The sequence below is a fragment of the Lissotriton helveticus genome, chromosome 8 (assembly GCF_964261635.1).
Source record: "Lissotriton helveticus chromosome 8, aLisHel1.1, whole genome shotgun sequence".
NCBI classification, from domain to species: domain Eukaryota; kingdom Metazoa; phylum Chordata; class Amphibia; order Caudata; family Salamandridae; genus Lissotriton; species Lissotriton helveticus.
Window position 1 is genome coordinate 20,008,839 of NC_136069.1, and position 23,548 is coordinate 20,032,386.

The 23,548-nt window shown below is 59.5% G+C and overlaps 1 protein-coding gene across 1 annotated transcript in view; it reads left to right on the forward strand.

Moving 5' to 3' along the window:
• The first annotated feature begins 967 nt into the window (after positions 1-967).
• PDXK (pyridoxal kinase) overlaps positions 968-23,548 on the forward strand; it is a 422,726-nt gene continuing 400,145 nt past the window's right edge. Inside the window, exon 1 of the mRNA XM_078656403.1 lies at positions 968-2,838. The gene's annotated coding sequence lies outside the window, so the exon portion shown is untranslated. The remainder of the gene's footprint in view (positions 2,839-23,548) is intronic.

The following is a 23,548-nucleotide window of genomic DNA, read 5'->3' on the forward strand; positions in this document are numbered from 1 at the left end:
CGCTCGTGTCCTTCCTTCTCCTTCGTGTGTTTGTGTCCCGCCTCCCCCGGGCCCTGTGCTTGGCCCCTCCCCTCGGAGGCTGCTCCTGCCTCTCTCTGACCTGCCCCCCCCCCGCCCTCCTGCCCTCCTGCCCTCCTGCCCCCGCCCTGCTGCCCCTCGGGCTCCCTCCCTGGGCCCCCAGCTCTCCTCTGGACTCTGCCCCTCCTCTCTCTGTGTCAGGAGGCCTCCCTCCCTCCGGCCTACACTCCTCCCTCCTCTCCACTGCTCCTCCTCCTCCCTCTGGCCGCCCCCCCCTCGCCTCTACTGCTCCTCCTCCTCTGTGTCACACCTCCCTCTCCTCTCAGACCTCCCTCTGGCCTGGACTCCTCCCCCTCTCCACTGACACTATTCCCTCCCTCTGGCCCTCTCCACTGATACTCCTCCTCCTCTCTCTGCCAGACCTCCCTCTGGCCTGTAGTCCTCCCCCTCTCCACTGACACGCCTCTCTGTCAGACCTCCCTCTGGCCTGGACTCCTCCCCCTCTCCACTGACACTATTCCCTCCCTCTGGCCCTCCCCCTCTCCACTGATACTCCTCCTCTCTCCTCCAGGCCTCCCTCTGGCCTGTAGCCCTCCCCCTCTCCACTGACACTCCTCTCTGTCAGGCCTTCCTCTGGCCTGTAGCCCTCCCACTCTCCACTGACACTCCTCTCTGTCAGGCCTCCCTCTGGTCTGTAGCCCTCCCCCTCTCCACTGACACTCCTCTCTGTCAGGCCTCCCTCTGGCCTGTAGCCCTCCCCCTCTCCACTGACACTCCTCTCTGTCAGGCCTCCCTCTGGCCTGTAGCCCTCCCACTCTCCACTGACACTCCTCTCTGTCAGGCCTCCCTCTGGCCTGTAGTCCTCCCCCTCTCCACTGACACTCCTCTCTGTCAGGCCTTCCTCTGGCCTGTAGCCCTCCCACTCTCCACTGACACTCCTCTCTGTCAGGCCTCCCTCTGGCCTGTAGCCCTCCCCCTCTCCACTGACACTCCTCTCTGTCAGGCCTCCCTCTGGCCTGTAGCCCTCCCACTCTCCACTGACACTCCTCTCTGTCAGGCCTCCCTCTGGCCTGTAGTCCTCCCCCTCTCCACTGACACTCCTCTCTGTCAGGCCTTCCTCTGGCCTGTAGCCCTCCCACTCTCCACTGACACTCCTCTCTGTCAGGCCTCCCTCTGGCCTGTAGTCCTCCCCCTCTCCACTGACACTCCTCTCTGTCAGGCCTCCCTCTGGCCTGTAGCCCTCCCACTCTCCACTGACACTCCTCTCTGTCAGGCCTCCCTCTGGCCTGTAGTCCTCCCCCTCTCCACTGACACTCCTCTCTGTCAGGCCTTCCTCTGGCCTGTAGCCCTCCCACTCTCCACTGACACTCCTCTCTGTCAGGCCTCCCTCTGGCCTGTAGTCCTCCCCCTCTCCACTGACACTCCTCTCTGTCAGGCCTCCCTCTGGCCTGGACTCCTCCCCCTCTCCACTGACACTATTCCCTCCCTCTGGCCCTCCCCCTCTCCACTGATACTCCTCCTTTCTCTGCCAGACCTCCCTCTGGCCTGTAGCCCTCCCCCTCTCCACTGCTGCTCCTCCTCCTCTCTCTTAGCTCCTCCTCCCCAATAACCCCCTGATTCCCTGGCTCCGCCCCCCTTTGGTCCTCCCCTTCTCCTCCTACCCTGCTTATCCCCTCTTCTTACCTAATACTGTGCGCGCTCTCCACCCTCTTCCCAGCTGCCCTCCTCCTTCTTACTCCTCCCAAGCCTGCCCACCCTTCAGCCTACCTTGCTGACGCCTAACATACTCCCTCTGGTTGCCCTCTCCTGTGCCCTGCTGCTGTCGCTGCCCTTCTTACAGCTGTCTCTCCTCTGTCCTCTCTCCCAGTCCCACCTTCTTACAGCTGTCTCTCCTCTGTCCCCTCTCCCACCTTCTTACAGCTCCCTCCCCTCTCCCACCTTCTTACAGCTGTCTCTCCCACCTTCTTACAGCTGTCTCTTCTCTGTCCCCTCTACCACCTTCTTACAGCTGTCTCTCCTCTGTCCCCTCTCCCACCTTCTTACAGCTGTCTCTCCCACCTTCTTACAGCTGTCTCTTGTCTGTCCCCTCTACCACCTTCTTACAGCTGTCTCTCCTCTGTCCCCTCTCCCACCTTCTTACAGCTGTCTCTCCCTCTCCCACCTTCTTACAGCTGTCTCTCCCACCTTCTTACAGCTGTCTCTCCTCTGTCCCCTCTCCCACCTTCTTACAGCTCCCTCCCCTCTCCCACCTTCTTACAGCTCCCTCCCCTCTCCCACCTTCTTACAGCTGTCTCTCCCACCTTCTTACAGCTGTCTCTCCTCTGTCCCCTCTCCCACCTTCTTACAGCGGTCTCTCCTCTCTCCCACCTTCTTACAGCGGTCTCTCCTCTCTCCCACCTTCTTACAGCTGTCTCTCCTCTCTCCCACCTTCTTACAGCGGTCTCTCCTCTCTCCCACCTTCTTACAGCGGTCTCTCCATCACCTGGAGCTGTCCCTCCCTCGGCCCTCCCCTGGCGCTGCCCCGCCCCCCTGTGACCTGCCCCTCTCCCTCCCTCCCTCTTCCCCTCTCTCCCCGCCTCTCCCTCCCTCCCCATGCCGTCTCTGCCTGCACTCTGCTGCTCTCGCCGGCTGCCTGCGTGCTGTCCCTGCCTGGGCTCCGATGGCGCTGCCTGACGTCCGCTGCCTCTGCCTGGGCTCTGCTGTCTCTGCCCGGGGGCTGCTGTCGCTGGCCTAGGCCTGCTGTGCCTGCTGTGCCTGCTGGGAGCCTCGGCCTGAGCTCGGCCGTCCCTCCCCCCGGCACTCTCCCGGATACCAGCACCAGTAAGTGACTCTCTGCTGCCTGCACCCTTCATGGATCTCCTGCCTGCTCCCCCTGCTGCCTGCACCCTGATGGATCGCCCACCTGCCTGCTCTGCTCCCCCTGCTGCCTGCACCCTGATGGATCGCCCCCTGCCTGCTCTCCCTGCTGCCTGCACCCTGATGGATCGCCCACCTGCCTGCTCTGCTGCTCCCTCTGCTGCCTGCACCCTGATGGATCGCCCACCTGCCTGCCCCCTTCATGGATCGCCCAGCTGCCTGCTCCCTGCACCTTTGAGGATCGCCCACCTGCCTGCTCTCCCTGCTGCCTGCGCCCTTGAGGATCGCCCTCCTGCCTGCTCTGCTCTCCCTGCTGCCTGCACCCTTGAGGATCGCTCACCTGCCTGCTCTCCCTGCTGCCTGCACCCTGATGGATCGCCCACCTGCCTGCTCCCCCTGCTGCCTGCACCCTGATGGATCGCCCACATGCCTGCTCTCCCTGCTGCCTGCACCCTGATGGATCGTCCACCTGCCTGCTCCCCCTGCTGCCTGCACCCTGATGGATCGCCCACATGCCTGCTCTCCCTGCTGCCTGCACCCTGATGGATCGTCCACCTGCCTGCCCCCCCTGCTGCCTGCACCCTGATGGATCGCCCACACGCCTGCTCTCCCTGCTGCCTGCACCCTTGAGGATCGCCCACCTGCCTGCTCTCTCTGCTGCCTGCACCCTGATGGATCGCCCACATGCCTGCTCTCCCTGCTGCCTGCACCCTTGAGGATCGCCCACCTGCCTGCTCTCTCTGCTGCCTGCACCCTGATGGATCGCCCACCTGCCAGCTCTGCTCCCCCTGCTGCCTGCGCTCTCCCCTCCACCTGTCAAGCGCCTGTCCCTGCGCCCTTCCTTCATCTGTCTCTCACCAGCTCCCTGTGCGCCCTCCTGCACCTCTGACCCGTCCTTGCATCCTTCCTTCATCTGTCTCTCACCAGCTCCCTGCGCGCCCTCCTGCACCTCTCTGACCCGTCCTTGCATCCTTCCTTCATCTGTCTCCCACCAGCTCCCTGCGCGCCCTCCTGGACCCTGCACCGCTCTGTTCACCTTCCTCCTTACATCACCGCCGGCTGCCCCCCCCCCCGCCCTCTTCCTGTTAGTCACCCCTTTCTTAATCCCTAACCCTTCCCCTGCTCGGACGTCACTGCTGGACACCCTACTCTCTCCCTCTTACCTGTGCCTGTCACTAAACTGCCCGTCCCACATTCGACTGTCATCAGATCCCTGCACTCTCCCTGTTGCTTCCAACTGCTGCTGGTTCTTAGCACTCCCCCCTACCACTGTCACTGAACCCCTGCAGCCTTCACCTGTCTCTGCTCTCTCTTCCATCACTTGCCCCTGTCAGTGAAGAGTCCCCCTCCTACAGCCTTCACCTGTCTCTGCTCTCTCTTCCATCACTTGCCCCTGTCAGTGAAGAGTCCCCCTTGAACCCTTCACCTGTCTCTGCTCTCTCTTCCCTCACTTGTCCCTGTCAGTGAAGTCCCCTCCTGCAGCCTTCACCTGTCTCTGCTCTCTCTTCCATCACTTGCCCCTGTCAGTGAAGAGTCCCCCTCCTGCAGCCTTCACCTGTCTCTGCTCTCTCTTCCCTCACTTGCCCCTGTCAGTGAAGAGTCCCCCTCCTGCAGCCTTCACCTGTCTCTGCTCTCTCTTCCATCACTTGCCCCTGTCAGTGAAGAGTCCCCCTTGAACCCTTCACCGGTCTCTGCTCTCTCTTCCATCACTTGCCCCTGTCAGTGAAGAGTCCCCCTCCTGCAGCCTTCACCTGTCTCTGCTCTCTCTTCCATCACTTGCCCCTGTCAGTGAAGAGTCCCCTCCTGCAGCCTTCACCCGTCACTGCTCTCTCTTCCATCACTTGCCCCTGTCAGTGGAGAGTCCCCTCCTGCAGCCTTCACCTGTCTCTGCTCTCTCTTCCATCACTTGCCCCTGTCAGTGAAGAGTCCCCCTCCTGCAGCCTTCACCTGTCTCTGCTCTCTCTTCCATCACTTGCCCCTGTCAGTGAAGAGTCCCCCTTGAACCCTTCACCTGTCTCTGCTCTCTTCCCTCACTTGTCCCTGTCAGTGAAGAGTCCCCCTTGAACCCTTCACCTGTCTCTGCTCTCTCTTCCATCACTTGCCCCTGTCAGCGAAGAGTCCCCCTCCTGCAGCCTTCTCCTGTCTCTGCTCTCTCTTCCATCACTTGCCCCTGTCATTGAAGAGTACCCCTCCCGCAGCCTTCACCTGTCTCTGCTCTCTCTTCCATCACTTGTCCCTGTCAGTGAAGAGTCCCCCTCCTGCAGCCTTCACCTGTCTCTGCTCTCTCTTCCATCACTTGCCCCTGTCAGTGAAGAGTCCCCCTCCTGCAGCCTTCACCTGTCTCTGCTCTCTCTTCCATCACTTGCCCCTGTCAGTGAAGAGTCCCCCTTGAACCCTTCACCTGTCTCTGCTCTCTCTTCCATCACTTGCCCCTGTCAGTGAAGAGTCCCCCTCCTGCAGCCTTCACCTGTCTCTGCTCTCTCTTCCATCACTTGCCCCTGTCAGTGAAGAGTCCCCTCCTGCAGCCTTCACCTGTCTCTGCTCTCTCTTCCATCACTTGCCCCTGTCAGTGAAGAGTCCCCCTCCTGAAGCCTTCACCTGTCTCTGCTCTCTCTTCCATCACTTGCCCCTGTCAGTGAAGAGTCCCCCCTTGAACCCTTCACCTGTCTCTGCTCTCTCTTCCATCACTTGCCCCTGTCAGTGAAGAGTCCCCCTCCCACAGCCTTCACCTGTCTCTGCTCTCTCTTCCATCACTTGCCCCTGTCAGAGAAGAGTCCCCCTTGAACCCTTCACCTGTCTCTGCTCTCTCTTCCATCACTTGCCCCTGTCAGTGAAGAGTCCCCTCCTGAAGCCTTCACCTGCCTCTGCTCTCTCTTCCATCACTTGCCCCTGTCAGAGAAGAGTCCCCCTTGAACCCTTCACCTGTCTCTGCTCTCTCTTCCATCACTTGCCCCTGTCAGTGAAGAGTCCCCCTCCTGCAGCCTTCACCTGTCTCTGCTCTCTCTTCCATCACTTGCCCCTGTCAGTGAAGAGTCCCCCTCCCACAGCCTTCACCTGTCTCTGCTCTCTCTTCCATCACTTGCCCCTGTCAGAGAAGAGTCCCCCTTGAACCCTTCACCTGTCTCTGCTCTCTCTTCCATCACTTGCCCCTGTCAGGAAAGAGTCCCCCCTGAACCCTTCACCTGTCTCTGCTCTCTCTTCCATCACTTGCCCCTGTCAGTGAAGAGTCCCCTCCTGAAGCCTTCACCTGCCTCTGCTCTCTCTTCCATCACTTGCCCCTGTCAGTGAAGAGTCCCCCTTGAACCCTTCACCTGTCTCTGCTCTCTCTTCCATCACTTGCCCCTGTCAGTAAAGAGTCCCCCCTGAACCCTTCACCTGTCTCTGCTCTCTCTTCCATCACTTGCCCCTGTCAGTGAAGAGTCCCCTCCTGAAGCCTTCACCTGCCTCTGCTCTCTCTTCCATCACTTGCCCCTGTCAGTGAAGAGTCCCCCTTGAACCCTTCACCTGTCTCTGCTCTCTCTTCCATCACTTGCCCCTGTCAGTGAAGAGTCCCCTCCTGCAGCCTTCACCTGTCTCTGCTCTCTCTTCCATCACTTGCCCCTGTCACTGAAGAGTCCCCCTCCTGCAGCCTTCACCTGTCTGTGCTCTCTCTTCCCTCACTTGCCCCGCGTCAGTGAAGAGTCCCCTCCTGCAGCCTTCACCTGTCTCTGCTCTCTCTTCCATCACTTGCCCCTGTCAGTGAAGAGTCCCCCCTGCAGCCTTCACCTGTCTCTGCTCTCTCTTCCATCACTTGCCCCTGTCAGTGAAGAGTCCCCCTCCTGCAGCCTTCACCTGTCTCTGCTCTCTCTTCCATCACTTGCTCCTGTCAGTGAAGAGTCCCCCTCCTGCAGTCTTCACCTGTCTCTGCTCTCTCTTCCATCACTTGCTCCTGTCAGTGAAGAGTCCCCCTCCTGCAGCCTTCACCCGTCTCTGCTCTCTCTTCCATAACTTGCCCTGTCAGTGAAGAGTCCCCCTCCTGCAGCCTTCACCTGTCTCTGCTCTCTCTTCCCTCACTTGCCCCTGTCAGTGAAGAGTCCCCCTTGAACCCTTCACCTGTCTCTGCTCTCTCTTCCATCACTTGCCCCTGTCAGTGAAGAGTCCCCTCCTGCAGCCTTCCCCTGTCTCTGCTCTCTCTTCCATCACTTGCCCCTGTCAGTGAAGAGTCCCCCCTGCAGCCTTCACCTGTCTCTGCTCTTTCTTCCATCACTTGCCCCTGCCAGTGAAGAGTCCCCTCCTGCAGCCTTCACCTGTCTCTGCTCTCTCTTCCATCACTTGCCCCTGTCAGTGAAGAGTCCCCTCCTGCAGCCTTCACCTGTCTCTGCTCTCTCTTCCATCACTTGCCCCTGTCAGTGAAGAGTCCCCCCTGCAGCCTTCACCTGTCTCTGCTCTCTCTTCCATCACTTGCCCCTGCCAGTGAAGAGTCCCCTCCTGCAGCCTTCACCTGTCTCTGCTCTCTCTTCCATCACTTGCCCCTGTCAGTGAAGAGTCCCCTCCTGCACCCTTCACCTGTCTCTGGTCTCTCTTCCATCACTTGCCCCTGTCAGTGAAGAGTCCCCCTCCTGCAGCCTTCATCTGTCTCTGCTCTCTCTTCCATCACTTGCCCCTGTCAGTGAAGAGTCCCCTCCTGCAGCCTTCACCTGTCTCTGCTCTCTCTTCCATCACTTGCCCCTGTCAGTGAAGAGTCCCCCTCCTGCAGCCTTCACCTGTCTCTGCTCTCTCTTCCCTCACTTGCCCCTGTCAGTGAAGAGTCCCCCTCCTGCAGCCTTCACCTGTCTCTGCTCTCTCTTCCATCACTTGCCCCTGTCAGTGAAGAGTCCCCCTTGAACCCTTCACCGGTCTCTGCTCTCTCTTCCATCACTTGCTCCTGTCAGTGAAGAGTCCCCCTCCTGCAGCCTTCACCCGTCTCTGCTCTCTCTTCCATAACTTGCCCTGTCAGTGAAGAGTCCCCCTCCTGCAGCCTTCACCTGTCTCTGCTCTCTCTTCCCTCACTTGCCCCTGTCAGTGAAGAGTCCCCTCCTGCAGCCTTCACCTGTCTCTGCTCTCTCGTCCATCACTTGCCCCTGTCAGTGAAAGTCCCCCTCCTGCAGCCTTCACCTGTCTCTGCTCTCTCGTCCATCACTTGCCCCTGTCAGTGAAGAGTCCCCCCTGCAGCCTTCACCTGTCTCTGCTCTCTCGTCCATCACTTGCACCTGTCAGTGAAGAGTCCCCCTCCTGCAGCCCTCACCTGTCTCTGCTCTCTCGTCCATCACTTGCACCTGTCAGTGAAGAATCCCCCTTGAACCCTTCACCTGTCTCTGCTCTCTCTTCCATCACTTGCCCCTGTCAGTGAAGAGTCCCCTCCTGCAGCCTTCCCCTGTCTCTGCTCTCTCTTCCATCACTTGCCCCTGTCAGTGAAGAGTCCCCCCTGCAGCCTTCACCTGTCTCTGCTCTTTCTTCCATCACTTGCCCCTGCCAGTGAAGAGTCCCCTCCTGCAGCCTTCACCTGTCTCTGCTCTCTCTTCCATCACTTGCCCCTGTCAGTGAAGAGTCCCCTCCTGCAGCCTTCACCTGTCTCTGCTCTCTCTTCCATCACTTGCCCCTGTCAGTGAAGAGTCCCCCCTGCAGCCTTCACCTGTCTCTGCTCTCTCTTCCATCACTTGCCCCTGCCAGTGAAGAGTCCCCTCCTGCAGCCTTCACCTGTCTCTGCTCTCTCTTCCATCACTTGCCCCTGTCAGTGAAGAGTCCCCTCCTGCAGCCTTCACCTGTCTCTGGTCTCTCTTCCATCACTTGCCCCTGTCAGTGAAGAGTCCCCCTCCTGCAGCCTTCATCTGTCTCTGCTCTCTCTTCCATCACTTGCCCCTGTCAGTGAAGAGTCCCCTCCTGCAGCCTTCACCTGTCTCTGCTCTCTCTTCCATCACTTGCCCCTGTCAGTGAAGAGTCCCCTCCTGCAGCCTTCACCTGTCTCTGCTCTCTCGTCCATCACTTGCCCCTGTCAGTGAAGAGTCCCCTCCTGCAGCCTTCACCTGTCTCTGCTCTCTCTTCCATCACTTGCCCCTGTCAGTGAAGAGTCCCTCCTTGAACCCTTCACCTGTCTCTGCTCTCTCTTCCATCACTTGCCCCTGTCAGTGAAGAGTCCCCCTTGAACCCTTCACCGGTCTCTGCTCTCTCTTCAATCTCTTGCCCCTGTCAGTGAAGAGTCCCCCTCCTGCAGCCTTCACCTGTCTCTGCTCTCTCTTCCATCACTTGCCCCTGTCAGTGAAGAGTCCCCTCCTGCAGCCTTCACCCGTCACTGCTCTCTCTTCCATCACTTGCCCCTGTCAGTGGAGAGTCCCCTCCTGCAGCCTTCACCTGTCTCTGCTCTCTCTTCCATCACTTGCCCCTGTCAGTGAAGAGTCCCCCTCCTGCAGCCTTCACCTGCCTCTGCTCTCTCTTCCATCACTTGCCCCTGTCAGTGAAGAGTTCCCTCCTGCAGCCTTCACCTGTCTCTGCTCTCTCTTCCATCACTTGCCCCTGTCAGTGAAGAGTCCCTCTCCTGCAGCCTTCACCTGTCTCTGCTCTCTCGTCCATTACTTGCCCCTGTCAGAGAAGAGTCCCCCCTGCAGCCTTCACCTGTCTCTGCTCTCTCTTCCGTCACTTGCCCCTGTCAGTGAAGAGTCCCCCTTGAACCCTTCACCTGTCTCTGCTCTCTCTTCCCTCACTTGTCCCTGTCAGTGAAGAGTCCCCCTTGAACCCTTCACCTGTCTCTGCTCTCTCTTCCATCACTTGCCCCTGTCAGCGAAGAGTCCCCCTCCTGCAGCCTTCTCCTGTCTCTGCTCTCTCTTCCATCACTTGCCCCTGTCATTGAAGAGTACCCCTCCCGCAGCCTTCACCTGTCTCTGCTCTCTCTTCCATCACTTGTCCCTGTCAGTGAAGAGTCCCCCTCCTGCAGCCTTCACCTGTCTCTGCTCTCTCTTCCATCACTTGCCCCTGTCAGTGAAAAGTCCCCCTCCTGCAGCCTTCACCTGTCTCTGCTCTCTCTTCCATCACTTGCCCCTGTCAGTGAAGAGTCCCCCTTGAACCCTTCACCTGTCTCTGCTCTCTCTTCCATCACTTGCCCCTGTCAGTGAAGAGTCCCCCTCCTGCAGCCTTCACCTGTCTCTGCTCTCCCTTCCATCACTTGCCCCTGTCAGTGAAGAGTCCCCTCCTGCAGCCTTCACCTGTCTCTGCTCTCTCTTCCATCACTTGCCCCTGTCAGTGAAGAGTCCCCCTCCTGAAGCCTTCACCTGTCTCTGCTCTCTCTTCCATCACTTGCCCCTGTCAGTGAAGAGTCCCCCCTTGAACCCTTCACCTGTCTCTGCTCTCTCTTCCATCACTTGCCCCTGTCAGTGAAGAGTCCCCCTCCTGCAGCCTTCACCTGTCTCTGCTCTCTCTTCCATCACTTGCCCCTGTCAGTGAAGAGTCCCCCTCCCACAGCCTTCACCTGTCTCTGCTCTCTCTTCCATCACTTGCCCCTGTCAGAGAAGAGTCCCCCTTGAACCCTTCACCTGTCTCTGCTCTCTCTTCCATCACTTGCCCCTGTCAGTAAAGAGTCCCCCCTGAACCCTTCACCTGTCTCTGCTCTCTCTTCCATCACTTGCCCCTGTCAGTGAAGAGTCCCCTCCTGAAGCCTTCACCTGCCTCTGCTCTCTCTTCCATCACTTGCCCCTGTCAGTGAAGAGTCCCCCTTGAACCCTTCACCTGTCTCTGCTCTCTCTTCCATCACTTGCCCCTGTCAGTAAAGAGTCCCCCCTGAACCCTTCACCTGTCTCTGCTCTCTCTTCCATCACTTGCCCCTGTCAGTGAAGAGTCCCCTCCTGAAGCCTTCACCTGCCTCTGCTCTCTCTTCCATCACTTGCCCCTGTCAGTGAAGAGTCCCCCTTGAACCCTTCACCTGTCTCTGCTCTCTCTTCCATCACTTGCCCCTGTCAGTGAAGAGTCCCCTCCTGCAGCCTTCACCTGTCTCTGCTCTCTCTTCCATCACTTGCCCCTGTCACTGAAGAGTCCCCCTCCTGCAGCCTTCACCTGTCTGTGCTCTCTCTTCCCTCACTTGCCCCTGTCAGTGAAGAGTCCCCTCCTGCAGCCTTCACCTGTCTCTGCTCTCTCTTCCATCACTTGCCCCTGTCAGTGAAGAGTCCCCCCTGCAGCCTTCACCTGTCTCTGCTCTCTCTTCCATCACTTGCCCCTGTCAGTGAAGAGTCCCCTCCTGCAGCCTTCCCCTGTCTCTGCTCTCTCTTCCATCACTTGCCCCTGTCAGTGAAGAGTCCCCCTCCTGCAGCCTTCACCTGTCTCTGCTCTCTCTTCCATCACTTGCCCCTGTCATTGAAGAGTACCCCTCCCGCAGCCTTCACCTGTCTCTGCTCTCTCTTCCATCACTTGTCCCTGTCAGTGAAGAGTCCCCCTCCTGCAGCCTTCACCTGTCTCTGCTCTCTCTTCCATCACTTGCCCCTGTCAGTGAAGAGGCCTCCTCCTGCAGCCTTCACCTGTCTCTGCTCTCTCTTCCATCACTTGCCCCTGTCAGTGAAGAGTCCCCCTTGAACCCTTCACCTGTCTCTGCTCTCTCTTCCATCACTTGCCCCTGTCAGTGAAGAGTCCCCCTCCTGCAGCCTTCACCTGTCTCTGCTCTCTCTTCCATCACTTGCCCCTGTCAGTGAAGAGTCCCCTCCTGCAGCCTTCACCTGTCTCTGCTCTCTCTTCCATCACTTGCCCCTGTCAGTGAAGAGTCCCCCTCCTGAAGCCTTCACCTGTCTCTGCTCTCTCTTCCATCACTTGCCCCTGTCAGTGAAGAGTCCCCCCTTGAACCCTTCACCTGTCTCTGCTCTCTCTTCCATCACTTGCCCCTGTCAGTGAAGAGTCCCCCTCCTGCAGCCTTCACCTGTCTCTGCTCTCTCTTACATCACTTGCCCCTGTCAGTGAAGAGTCCCCCTCCCACAGCCTTCACCTGTCTCTGCTCTCTCTTCCATCACTTGCCCCTGTCAGAGAAGAGTCCCCCTTGAACCCTTCACCTGTCTCTGCTCTCTCTTCCATCACTTGCCCCTGTCAGTAAAGAGTCCCCCCTGAACCCTTCACCTGTCTCTGCTCTCTCTTCCATCACTTGCCCCTGTCAGTGAAGAGTCCCCCTTGAACCCTTCACCTGTCTCTGCTCTCTCTTCCATCACTTGCCCCTGTCAGTAAAGAGTCCCCCCTGAACCCTTCACCTGTCTCTGCTCTCTCTTCCATCACTTGCCCCTATCAGTGAAGAGTCCCCTCCTGAAGCCTTCACCTGCCTCTGCTCTCTCTTCCATCACTTGCCCCTGTCAGTGAAGAGTCCCCCTTGAACCCTTCACCTGTCTCTGCTCTCTCTTCCATCACTTGCCCCTGTCAGTGAAGAGTCCCCTCCTGCAGCCTTCACCTGTCTCTGCTCTCTCTTCCATCACTTGCCCCTGTCACTGAAGAGTCCCCCTCCTGCAGCCTTCACCTGTCTGTGCTCTCTCTTCCCCCACTTGCCCCTGTCAGTGAAGAGTCCCCTCCTGCAGCCTTCACCTGTCTCTGCTCTCTCTTCCATCACTTGCCCCTGTCAGTGAAGAGTCCCCCCTGCAGCCTTCACCTGTCTCTGCTCTCTCTTCCATCACTTGCCCCTGTCAGTGAAGAGTCCCCCTCCTGCAGCCTTCACCTGTCTCTGCTCTCTCTTCCATCACTTGCTCCTGTCAGTGAAGAGTCCCCCTCCTGCAGTCTTCACCTGTCTCTGCTCTCTCTTCCATCACTTGCTCCTGTCAGTGAAGAGTCCCCCTCCTGCAGCCTTCACCTGTCTCTGCTCTCTCTTCCATAACTTGCCCTTTCAGTGAAGTCCCCCTCCTGCAGCCTTCACCTGTCTCTGCTCTCTCTTCCCTCACTTGCCCCTGTCAGTGAAGAGTCCCCTCCTGCAGCCTTCACCTGTCTCTGCTCTCTCGTCCATCACTTGCCCCTGTCAGTGAAAGTCCCCCTCCTGCAGCCTTCACCTGTCTCTGCTCTCTCGTCCATCACTTGCCCCTGTCAGTGAAGAGTCCCCCCTGCAGCCTTCACCTGTCTCTGCTCTCTCGTCCATCACTTGCACCTGTCAGTGAAGAGTCCCCCTCCTGCAGCCCTCACCTGTCTCTGCTCTCTCGTCCATCACTTGCACCTGTCAGTGAAGAGTCCCCCTTGAACCCTTCACCTGTCTCTGCTCTCTCTTCCATCACTTGCCCCTGTCAGTGAAGAGTCCCCTCCTGCAGCCTTCCCCTGTCTCTGCTCTCTCTTCCATCACTTGCCCCTGTCAGTGAAGAGTCCCCCCTGCAGCCTTCACCTGTCTCTGCTCTTTCTTCCATCACTTGCCCCTGCCAGTGAAGAGTCCCCTCCTGCAGCCTTCACCTGTCTCTGCTCTCTCTTCCATCACTTGCCCCTGTCAGTGAAGAGTCCCCTCCTGCAGCCTTCACCTGTCTCTGCTCTCTCTTCCATCACTTGCCCCTGTCAGTGAAGAGTCCCCCCTGCAGCCTTCACCTGTCTCTGCTCTCTCTTCCATCACTTGCCCCTGTCAGTGAAGAGTCCCCTCCTGCAGCCTTCACCTGTCTCTGCTCTCTCTTCCATCACTTGCCCCTGTCAGTGAAGAGTCCCCCTCCTGCAGCCTTCATCTGTCTCTGCTCTCTCTTCCATCACTTGCCCCTGTCAGTGAAGAGTCCCCTCCTGCAGCCTTCACCTGTCTCTGCTCTCTCTTCCATTACTTGCCCCTGTCAGTGAAGAGTCCCCCTCCTGCAGCCGTCACCTGTCTCTGCTCTCTCGTCCCTCACTTGCCCCTGTCAGTGAAGAGTCCCGTCCTGCAGCCTTCACCTGTCTCTGCTCTCTCTTCCATCACTTGCCCCTGTCAGTGAAGAGTCCCCTCCCGCAGCCTTCACCTGTCTCTGCTCTCTCTCTTCCGTCAGTGATCCCCCTGCACTCCTGCTGCCTGTACCTGTCAGTGATCCCTTGCACTCCTGGTGCCTGTACCTGTCAGTGGTCTCCCTTGCACTCCTGCTGTCTGTACCTGTCAGTGATCCCTTGCACTCCTGGTGCCTGTACCTGTCAGTGGTCCCCTGCACTCCTGGTGCCTGTACCTGTCAGTTGTCCCCCTCGCACTCCTACTGCCTGTACCTGTCAGTGATCCCCCTTGCACTCCTACTGCCTGTACCTGTCAGTGGTCCCCCTTGCACTCCTGCTGCCTATACCTGTCAGTGATCCCCCTGCACTCCTGCTGCCCACATCTGTCAGTAATCTTCCCCTGCATCCCTACACCCCTGCACCCTGTATCTGTCAGTGAACCCTCTGTACTTCTACTGCCTGCACCTCACATTGATATACCCTGCATTCTCGCTACCGCTGCCTGTCGTCGATAGACCTTGCCACTCTTGCTGCCTCTACCTGTCTGTGATAGACCCTTGCACTCCTGTTAATGACCCCCCTGCATTTCTGCTGCCCATGCCTGTCAGAGATCCCCTCATGCAGTCATGCTGACTGTACCTTTTGGTGACACCTGGCATTCCGCCTGCCTCTGCCTGACAGATCCTGACATTTCTGCTGCCTGTACCTGCTGTCTGTACCTGTTCGTGATAGACCCTTGCTCTCCTTCTGCCTACATCTGTCAGTAATCTTCCTCTGCACTCCTGCTGCCTGTACCTGTCACTGATAGATCCTTTTACTCCTGCTGCTGTGTCTGTCTGTGATCCCCCTGCACTCCTGCTGCCTGTACCTGTCAGTGATCTCACTCGGCACTCCTGCTGCCTGTACCTGTCGGTGATCTCCCCTGTACTCCTGCTGCCTGTACCTGTCACTGATAGACCCTTTCACCCCTGCTGCCTGTACCTGTCAGTGATAGATCCTTTCACTCCTGCTGCTGTGTCTGTCAGTGATCCTCCTGCTGCCTGTGCCTGTCGGTGATCCACCCTACACTCCCGCTGCCTGTACCTGTCGGTGATCCCCCCTATACTCCTGCTGCCTATATCTGTCAGTGATCCCCACTGTACTCTTGCTGCCTGTGCCTGTCGGTGATCCTCTCCTCCCTGCCTGTATCTGTCAATGACCCCCTGCACTCCTGCTGCCTATATCTGTTGGTGATTAGCTGCTGCCCTCCTGCTGTCTGTCCCTGTCAGTGGTCTCCTGTGCTCTCCTGCTTCCCGTACCTATCAGTTATAGACCCTTGCATTCCTGCCGCCTGTACCTGTCAGTGATAGACCCCTGTACTCCTTTGGCCGCTACCTGTCAATGATCCACTTGTTCCCTCCTGCTGCATTTACCTGTAAGTGATAGACCCCTGCATTCCTGCTGCCTCTACTTATGAAGGATGGAGATGCGCTCTCCTGCCGCCTGTACCTGTCAGTGATCCCCCTGCACTCCTGCTGCCTGTACCTGTCAGAGATCACCCCGTGCACTTCTGCTGCCTGTACCTGCCAGTGATCTCCCCTGCACTCCTGCTGCCTGTACCTGTCAGTGATCCCCCCTGCACTTTTACTGCCTGTGCCTGTCAGTGGTCTCCTCCTGCACTCCTGCTGCCTGTACCTGTCAGTGATCCCCTTGCACTCCTGCTGCCTGCACCTGTCAGTGATCCCCCAGCACTCCTGCTGCCTGTACCTGTCAGTGATCCCTCTGCACTCCCTGCTGCCTGTACCTGTCAGTGATCCCCCTGCACTCCTGCTGCCAGCACCTGTCACTGGTCCCCCTGCACTCCTGCTGCCTGCACCTGTCAATGATCCCCCTGCACTCCTGCTGCCAGCACCTGTCACTGGTCCCCCTGCACTCCTGCTGCCAGCACCTGTCACTGGTCCCCCTGCACTCCTGCTGCCAGCACCTGTCACTGGTCCTCCTGCACTCCTGCTGCCAGCACCTGTCACTGGTCCCCCTGCACTCCTGCTGCCAGCACCTGTCACTGGTCCTCCTGCACTCCTGCTGCCAGCACCTGTCACTGGTCCCCCCTGCACTCCTGCTGCCAGCACCTGTCAATGATCCCCCTGCACTCCTGCTGCCAGCACCTGTCAGTGATCCCCCTGCACTCCTGCTGCCAGCACCTGTCACTGGTCCCCCTGCACTCCTGCTGCCTGCACCTGTCAGTGATCCCCCTGCACTCCTGCTGCCAGCACCTGTCACTGGTCCCCCTGCACTCCTGCTGCCTGCACCTGTCAGTGATCCTTCTGCACTCCCTGCTGCCTGTACCTGTCAGTGATCCCCCTGCACTCCTGCTGCCTGTACCTGTCACTGGTCCCCCTGCACTCCTGCTGCCAGCACCTGTCAGTGATCCCCCAGCACTCCTGCTGCCTGTACCTGTCAGTGATCCCCCTGCACTCCTGCTGCCTGCACCTGTCAATGATCCCCCTGCACTCCTGCTGCCTGCACCTGTCAGTGGTCTCCCCTACACTCCTGCTGCCTGTGCCTGTCAGTGATCCCCCTGCGCTCCCGCTGCCTGTACCTGTCAGTGATCCCCCTGCGCTCCCGCTGCCTGTGCCTGTCAGTGACCCCCCTGCGCTCACGCTGCCTGTGCCTGTCAGTGATCCCCTTGCACTCCTGCTGCCTGCACCTGTCAATGATCCCCCTGCACTCCTGCTGCCTGTACCTGTCAGTGATCCCCCTGCACTCCTGCTGCCTGTACCTGTCAGTGATCCCCCTGCACTCCTGCTGCCAGCACCTGTCACAGGTCCCCCCTGCACTCCCTGCTGCCTGTACCTGTCAGTGATCCCCCTGCACTCCTGCTGCCTGTACCTGTCAGAGATCACCCCGTGCACTCCTACTGCCTGTACCCGTCAGTGATCCCCTTGCACTCCTACTGCCTCTACCTGTCGGCGATACCCCTGCACTCCTGCTGCCTGTACCTGTCAGTGATCCCCCCTGCACTTTTACTGCCTGTGCCTGTCAGTGGTCTCCTCCTGCACTCCTGCTGCCTGTACCTGTCAGTGATCCCCTTGCACTCCTGCTGCCTGCACCTGTCAGTGATCCCCCAGCACTCCTGCTGCCTGTACCTGTCAGTGATCCCTCTGCACTCCCTGCTGCCTGTACCTGTCAGTGATCCCCCTGCACTCCTGCTGCCAGCACCTGTCACTGGTCCCCCTGCACTCCTGCTGCCTGCACCTGTCAGTGATCCCCCTGCACTCCTGCTGCCAGCACCTGTCACTGGTCCCCCTGCACTCCTGCTGCCTGCACCTGTCAGTGATCCTTCTGCACTCCCTGCTGCCTGTACCTGTCAGTGATCCCCCTGCACTCCTGCTGCCTGTACCTGTCACTGGTCCCCCTGCACTCCTGCTGCCAGCACCTGTCAGTGATCCCCCAGCACTCCTGCTGCCTGTACCTGTCAGTGATCCCCCTGCACTCCTGCTGCCTGTGCCTGTCAGTGATCCCCCTGCGCTCCCGCTGCCTGTACCTGTCAGTGATCCCCCTGCGCTCCCGCTGCCTGTGCCTGTCAGTGACCCCCCTGCGCTCACGCTGCCTGTGCCTGTCAGTGATCCCCTTGCACTCCTGCTGCCTGCACCTGTCAATGATCCCCCTGCACTCCTGCTGCCTGTACCTGTCAGTGATCCCCCTGCACTCCTGCTGCCTGTACCTGTCAGTGATCCCCCTGCACTCCTGCTGCCAGCACCTATCACTGGTCCCCCCTGCACTCCTGCTGCCAGCACCTGTCACAGGTCCCCCCTGCACTCCTGCTGCCTGTACCTGTCAGTGATCCCCTTGCACTCCTCCTGCTGCCTGTACCTGTCAGTGATCCCCCTGCACTCCTGCTGCTTGTATCTGTTGATGATCGACTGCTGCGCTCCTGCTGCTTTCACCTGTAATTGATGTATCCTGCCCTCCTGCTGTCTGTATGTATCTGTGAGCCCCGCTGCACTCCTGTCAGTGACCGACCCCTGCACTCTTGCAGCTGGTACCTGTCAGTGATATTCCCCTGCTTCCTGCACCTGTCGGCATTCCCCTATGAAATCTTGCTGCCTGTATCTGTCAGTGATATCCCCCCTACACTCCTGCTACCTGTAGCTGTTGTTGATCCCCCAGGCACTCTTGCTGACTGTACCTTCCAGTTAAATACCCCTGCAGCGCTCCTGCCTGCACCTGTCAGTGATCTCCCCCTACACTTTTGCTGCCTGTACCTGTTAGTGGTCCCCCTACACTTTTGCTGCCTGTACCTGTCAGTGGTCTCCCCTGCACTCCCGCTGCCTGTACCTGTCAGTGGTCTCCCCTACACTCCTGCTGCCTGTACCTGTCAGTGATTCCCCCTGCACTCCCGCTGCCTGCACCTGTCAGTGGTCCGCCTTGCACTCCTGCTTCCTGTACCTGTCAGTGGTCTCCCTTGCACTCCTGCTGCCTGTACCTGTCAGTGATTCCCCCTGCACCCCCGCTGCCCGCACCTGTCAGTGGTCCACCTTGCACTCCTGCTGCCTGCACCTGTCAATGATCCCCCTGCACTCCTGCTGCCAGCACCTGTCACTGGTCCCCCTGCACTCCTGCTGCCAGCACCTGTCACTGGTCCTCCTGCACTCCTGCTGCCAGCACCTGTCACTGGTCCCCCCTGCACTCCTGCTGCCAGCACCTGTCAATGATCCCCCTGCACTCCTGCTGCCAGCACCTGTCAGTGATCCCCCTGCACTCCTGCTGCCAGCACCTGTCACTGGTCCCCCTGCACTCCTGCTGCCTGCACCTGTCAGTGATCCCCCTGCACTCCTGCTGCCAGCACCTGTCACTGGTCCCCCTGCACTCCTGCTGCCTGCACCTGTCAGTGATCCTTCTGCACTCCCTGCTGCCTGTACCTGTCAGTGATCCCCCTGCACTCCTGCTGCCTGTACCTGTCACTGGTCCCCCTGCACTCCTGCTGCCAGCACCTGTCAGTGATCCCCCAGCACTCCTGCTGCCTGTACCTGTCAGTGATCCCCCTGCACTCCTGCTGCCTGTGCCTGTCAGTGATCCCCCTGCGCTCCCGCTGCCTGTACCTGTCAGTGATCCCCCTGCGCTCCCGCTGCCTGTGCCTGTCAGTGACCCCCCTGCGCTCACGCTGCCTGTGCCTGTCAGTGATCCCCTTGCACTCCTGCTGCCTGCACCTGTCAATGATCCCCCTGCACTCCTGCTGCCTGTACCTGTCAGTGATCCCCCTGCACTCCTGCTGCCTGTACCTGTCAGTGATCCCCCTGCACTCCTGCTGCCAGCACCTATCACTGGTCCCCCCTGCACTCCTGCTGCCAGCACCTGTCACAGGTCCCCCCTGCACTCCTGCTGCCTGTACCTGTCAGTGATCCCCTTGCACTCCTCCTGCTGCCTGTACCTGTCAGTGATCCCCCTGCACTCCTGCTGCTTGTATCTGTTGATGATCGACTGCTGCGCTCCTGCTGCTTTCACCTGTAATTGATGTATCCTGCCCTCCTGCTGTCTGTATGTATCTGTGAGCCCCGCTGCACTCCTGTCAGTGACCGACCCCTGCACTCTTGCAGCTGGTACCTGTCAGTGATATTCCCCTGCTTCCAGCACCTGTCGGCATTCCCCTATGAAATCTTGCTGCCTGTATCTGTCAGTGATATCCCCCCTACACTCCTGCTACCTGTAGCTGTTGTTGATCCCCCAGGCACTCTTGCTGACTGTACCTTCCAGTTAAATACCCCTGCAGCGCTCCTGCCTGCACCTGTCAGTGATCTCCCCCTACACTTTTGCTGCCTGTACCTGTTAGTGGTCCCCCTACACTTTTGCTGCCTGTACCTGTCAGTGGTCTCCCCTGCACTCCCGCTGCCTGTACCTGTCAGTGGTCTCCCCTACACTCCTGCTGCCTGTACCTGTCAGTGATTCCCCCTGCACTCCCGCTGCCTGCACCTGTCAGTGGTCCGCCTTGCACTCCTGCTTCCTGTACCTGTCAGTGGTCTCCCTTGCACTCCTGCTGCCTGTACCTGTCAGTGATTCCCCCTGCACCCCCGCTGCCCGCACCTGTCAGTGGTCCGCCTTGCACTCTTGCTTCCTGTACCTGTCAGTGGGCTCCCTTGCACTCCTGCTGCCTGTACCTGTCAGTGATTCCCCCTGCACCCCCGCTGCCCGCACCTGTCAGTGGTCCGCCTTGCACTCCCGCTGCCTGCACCTGTCAGTGGTCCGCCTTGCACTCCTGCTGCCTCTACCTGTCAGTGATCCCCCTGCACTCCTGCTGCCAGAACCTGTCACTGGCCCCCATGCACTCCTGCTGCCAGCACCTGTCACTGGTCCCCCCTGCACTCTTGCTGCCAGCACCTGTCAGTGACCCACCTCCCACTCCCCTGTACCTGTCAGTGATCCCCCTGCAGCCTGTACCTGTCAGTGGTCTGCCCCTTCACTCCACAGTTGCCACCTGTCGGTGACCAGCTCCCTCCTGTCTCTTCTTTTCGCTTGCATCTGTCATTAACTTTCCCTGCCTCCTGCATCGGTCAGTGGTCTCCGCCTGCACTCCTGCTCTCTGTACCGGTCAGTGGTTACCCCTGCAGCCTGTACCTGTCAGTGATACCCCCAATACACTCCCACTGCCTGCACCTGTCACTGGTCCCCCCTACACTCCTGCTGCCAGCACCTGTCAGTGACCCACCTGCGCTCACACTGCCTGTCAGTGATCCCCCCTGCACTCCTGCTCTCTGTACCTGCCAGTGGTTATCCCTGCAGCCTGTACCTGTCAGTGACCCCCCTCCACTCCTGCTGCCTGCACCTGTCAGTGATCCCCCCTGCACTCCTGCTCTCTGTACCTGTCAGTGGTTCCCCCTGCAGCCTGTACCTGTCAGTGACCAGCCTCCACTCCACTCCTGCTCTCTGTACCTGTCAGTGGTTACCCCTGCAGCATGTACCTGTCAGTGACCAGCCTCCACTCCACTCCTGCTCTCTGTACCTGTCAGTGGTTACCCCTGCAGCATGTACCTGTCAGTGACCAGCCTCCACTCCACTCCTGCTCTCTGTACCTGTCAGTGATACCCCCATACACTCCCGCTGCCTGCACCTTGCAGTCGTTTTCCCTGCACTCCTGCTGCCAGCACCTGTCACTGGTCCCCCTGCACTCCTGCTGCCAGCACCTGTCAGTGACCCACCTGCACTCACACTGCCTGTCAGTGATCCCCCCTGCACTCCTGCTGCCAGCACCTGTCACTGCCCCCCCCTGCACTCCTGCTGCCAGCACCTGTCACTGGTCCCCCCTGCACTCCTGCTGCCAGCACCTGTCACTGGCTCCCCTCAACTCCTGCTGCCAGCACCTGTCACTGATCCCCCCCTGCACTCCTGCTGCCAGCACCTGTCAGTGACCCACCTGCGCTCACACTGCCTGTCAGTGATCCCCCCTGCACTCCTGCTGCCAGCACCTGTCACAGGTCCCCCCTGCACTCCTGCTGCCAGCACCTGTCACTGGCCCCCCTGCACTCCTGCTGACAGCACCTGTCACTGCCCCCCCCCTGCACTCCTGCTGCCAGCACCTGTCACTGGTCCCCCCTGCACTCCTGCTGCCAGCACCTGTCACTGGCCCCCCTCAACTCCTGCTGCCAGCACCTGTCACTGGTCCTCCTGCACTCCTGCTGACAGCACCTGTCACTGGCCCCCCTCAACTCCTGCTGCCAGCACCTGTCACTGGTCCCCCCTGCACTCCTGCTGCCAGCACCTGTCAGTGACCCACCTGCGCTCACACTGCCTGTCAGTGATCCCCCCTGCACTCCTGCTGCCAGCACCTGTCACTGGTCCCCCCTGCATTCCTGCTGCCAGCACCTGTCACTGGTCCCCCCTGCACTCCTGCTGCCAGCACCTGTCACTGGTCCCCCCTGCACTCCTGCTGCCAGCACCTGTCACTGGTCCCCCCTGCACTCCTGCTGCCAGCACCTGTCACTGGCCCCCCTGCACTCCTGCTGCCTGCACCTGTCACTGGTCCCCCCCTGCACTCCTGCTGTCTGCACCTGTCAGTGATCCCTCGGCACTCCCTGCTGCCTGTACCTGTCAGTGATCCCCCTGCACTCCTGCTGCCTGCACCTGTCAATGATCCCCCTGCACTCCTGCTGCAAGCACCTGTCAGTGGTTCCCCCTGCAGCCTGTACCTGTCAGTGATACCCCCCTACTCTCCTACTGGCTGTACCTGTTGATAGTCTCCCTTGCACTCCTGCTGCCTGTACCTGTCAGTGGTCTCCCTTGCACTCCTGTACCTGTTAGTAATATCCCTGTACTCCTACTGCCTGTACCTGTCAGTGATACTCCCTACAATCCTGCTGCATGTACTTGTTAGTGATCTCCCTGCACTCCTGCTGCCTGTACCTGTCAGTTATCACTCCTGCTGCCTGCACCTGTCAGTGATCCCCATGCAGCCTGTACCTGTCAGTGACCCCCGCACTCCTACTGCCTGTACCTGTCAGTGGTTTCCCCCGCACTCCTGCTGCCTACAGCTGTCAGTGATCCCCCCCCTGCAGATCCCCCCCCCTGCACTCATGCTGCCAGCACCTGTCAGTGATCCCCATGCAGCCTGTACCTGTCAGTGACCCCCGCACTCCTACTGCCTGTACCTGTCAGTGGTTTCCCCCGCACTCCTGCTGCCTACAGCTGTCAGTGATCCCCCCCCTGCAGATCCCCCCCCCTGCACTCATGCTGCCAGCACCTGTCAGTGATCCCCCTGCACTCCTGCTGCCAGCACCTGTCAGTGATCCCCCTGCACTCCTGCTGCCTGCACCTGTCAGTGGTCTTCCCTGCACTCCTGAAGCTTGTACCTGTCAGTGATCCCCCTGCGCTCATGCTGCCTGTGCCTGTCGGTGATCCCCCTGCGCTCACGCTGCCTGTGCATGTCAGTGATCCCCCTGCGTTCCTGCTGCCTGTACCTGTCAGTGATCCCCCTGTGCTCACGCTGCCTGTGCCTGTCAGTGATCCCCCTGCGCTCCCGCTGCCTGTGCATCTCAGTGATCCCCCTGCGTTCCCGCTGCCTGTACCTGTCAGTGATCCCCCTGCGCTCACGCTGCCTGTGCCTGTCGGTGATCCCCCTGCGCTCACGCTGCATGTGCCTGTCAGTGGTTTCCCCTTCACTCCACAGTCGCCAGTTGTCCTTGACCTGCTCCCTCCTGTCTCCTTCTGCATCGGTCCTTAACCGTCTCTGCCTCCTGCACCTATCGAGGGTATGCTCAGACGTGAGTCCCTTGCTCACTTTGCCACTGGATTCAAGCACGCCGGGCTGAAGACGGCTGTAGTGCCAGAAACCGGTCCTCAGAAGCTTGTTTCCGGTCCAGGGAAGGCATGGCTTGGCAGTTCGGGCTGGACTGTTCCCATGAGGCACAGGGTCAGACTGATTTGCATATGGCCATGTCTGAACTGGGGTGGCAGACTGGGCTAAAGAACGGTGATGGATTAAACCCAGATCTGTTGACTGGGTGTGAGTGTTTGATTGATTCAGATGCTCCGTCCACCATCACCCCCTTGTGTACCACTTTGTTCGCCATAAGTGTGGCAGGGTATGTTCAGAGGTGAGTCCCTTGCTCACTTTGCCACTGGATTCAAGCAAGCCGGGCTGAAGACGGCTGGAATGACAGAAACCGGTCCTCGGATGCTTGTTTCCGGTCCAGGGAAGGCATGGCTTGGCAGTTCGGGCTGGACTGTTCCCATGAGGCACAGGGTCAGACGGATTTGCATATGGCCATGTCTGAACTGGGGTGGCAGAGTGGATTTCTACCCTCTGGCCCTTCTTTGTTCCACT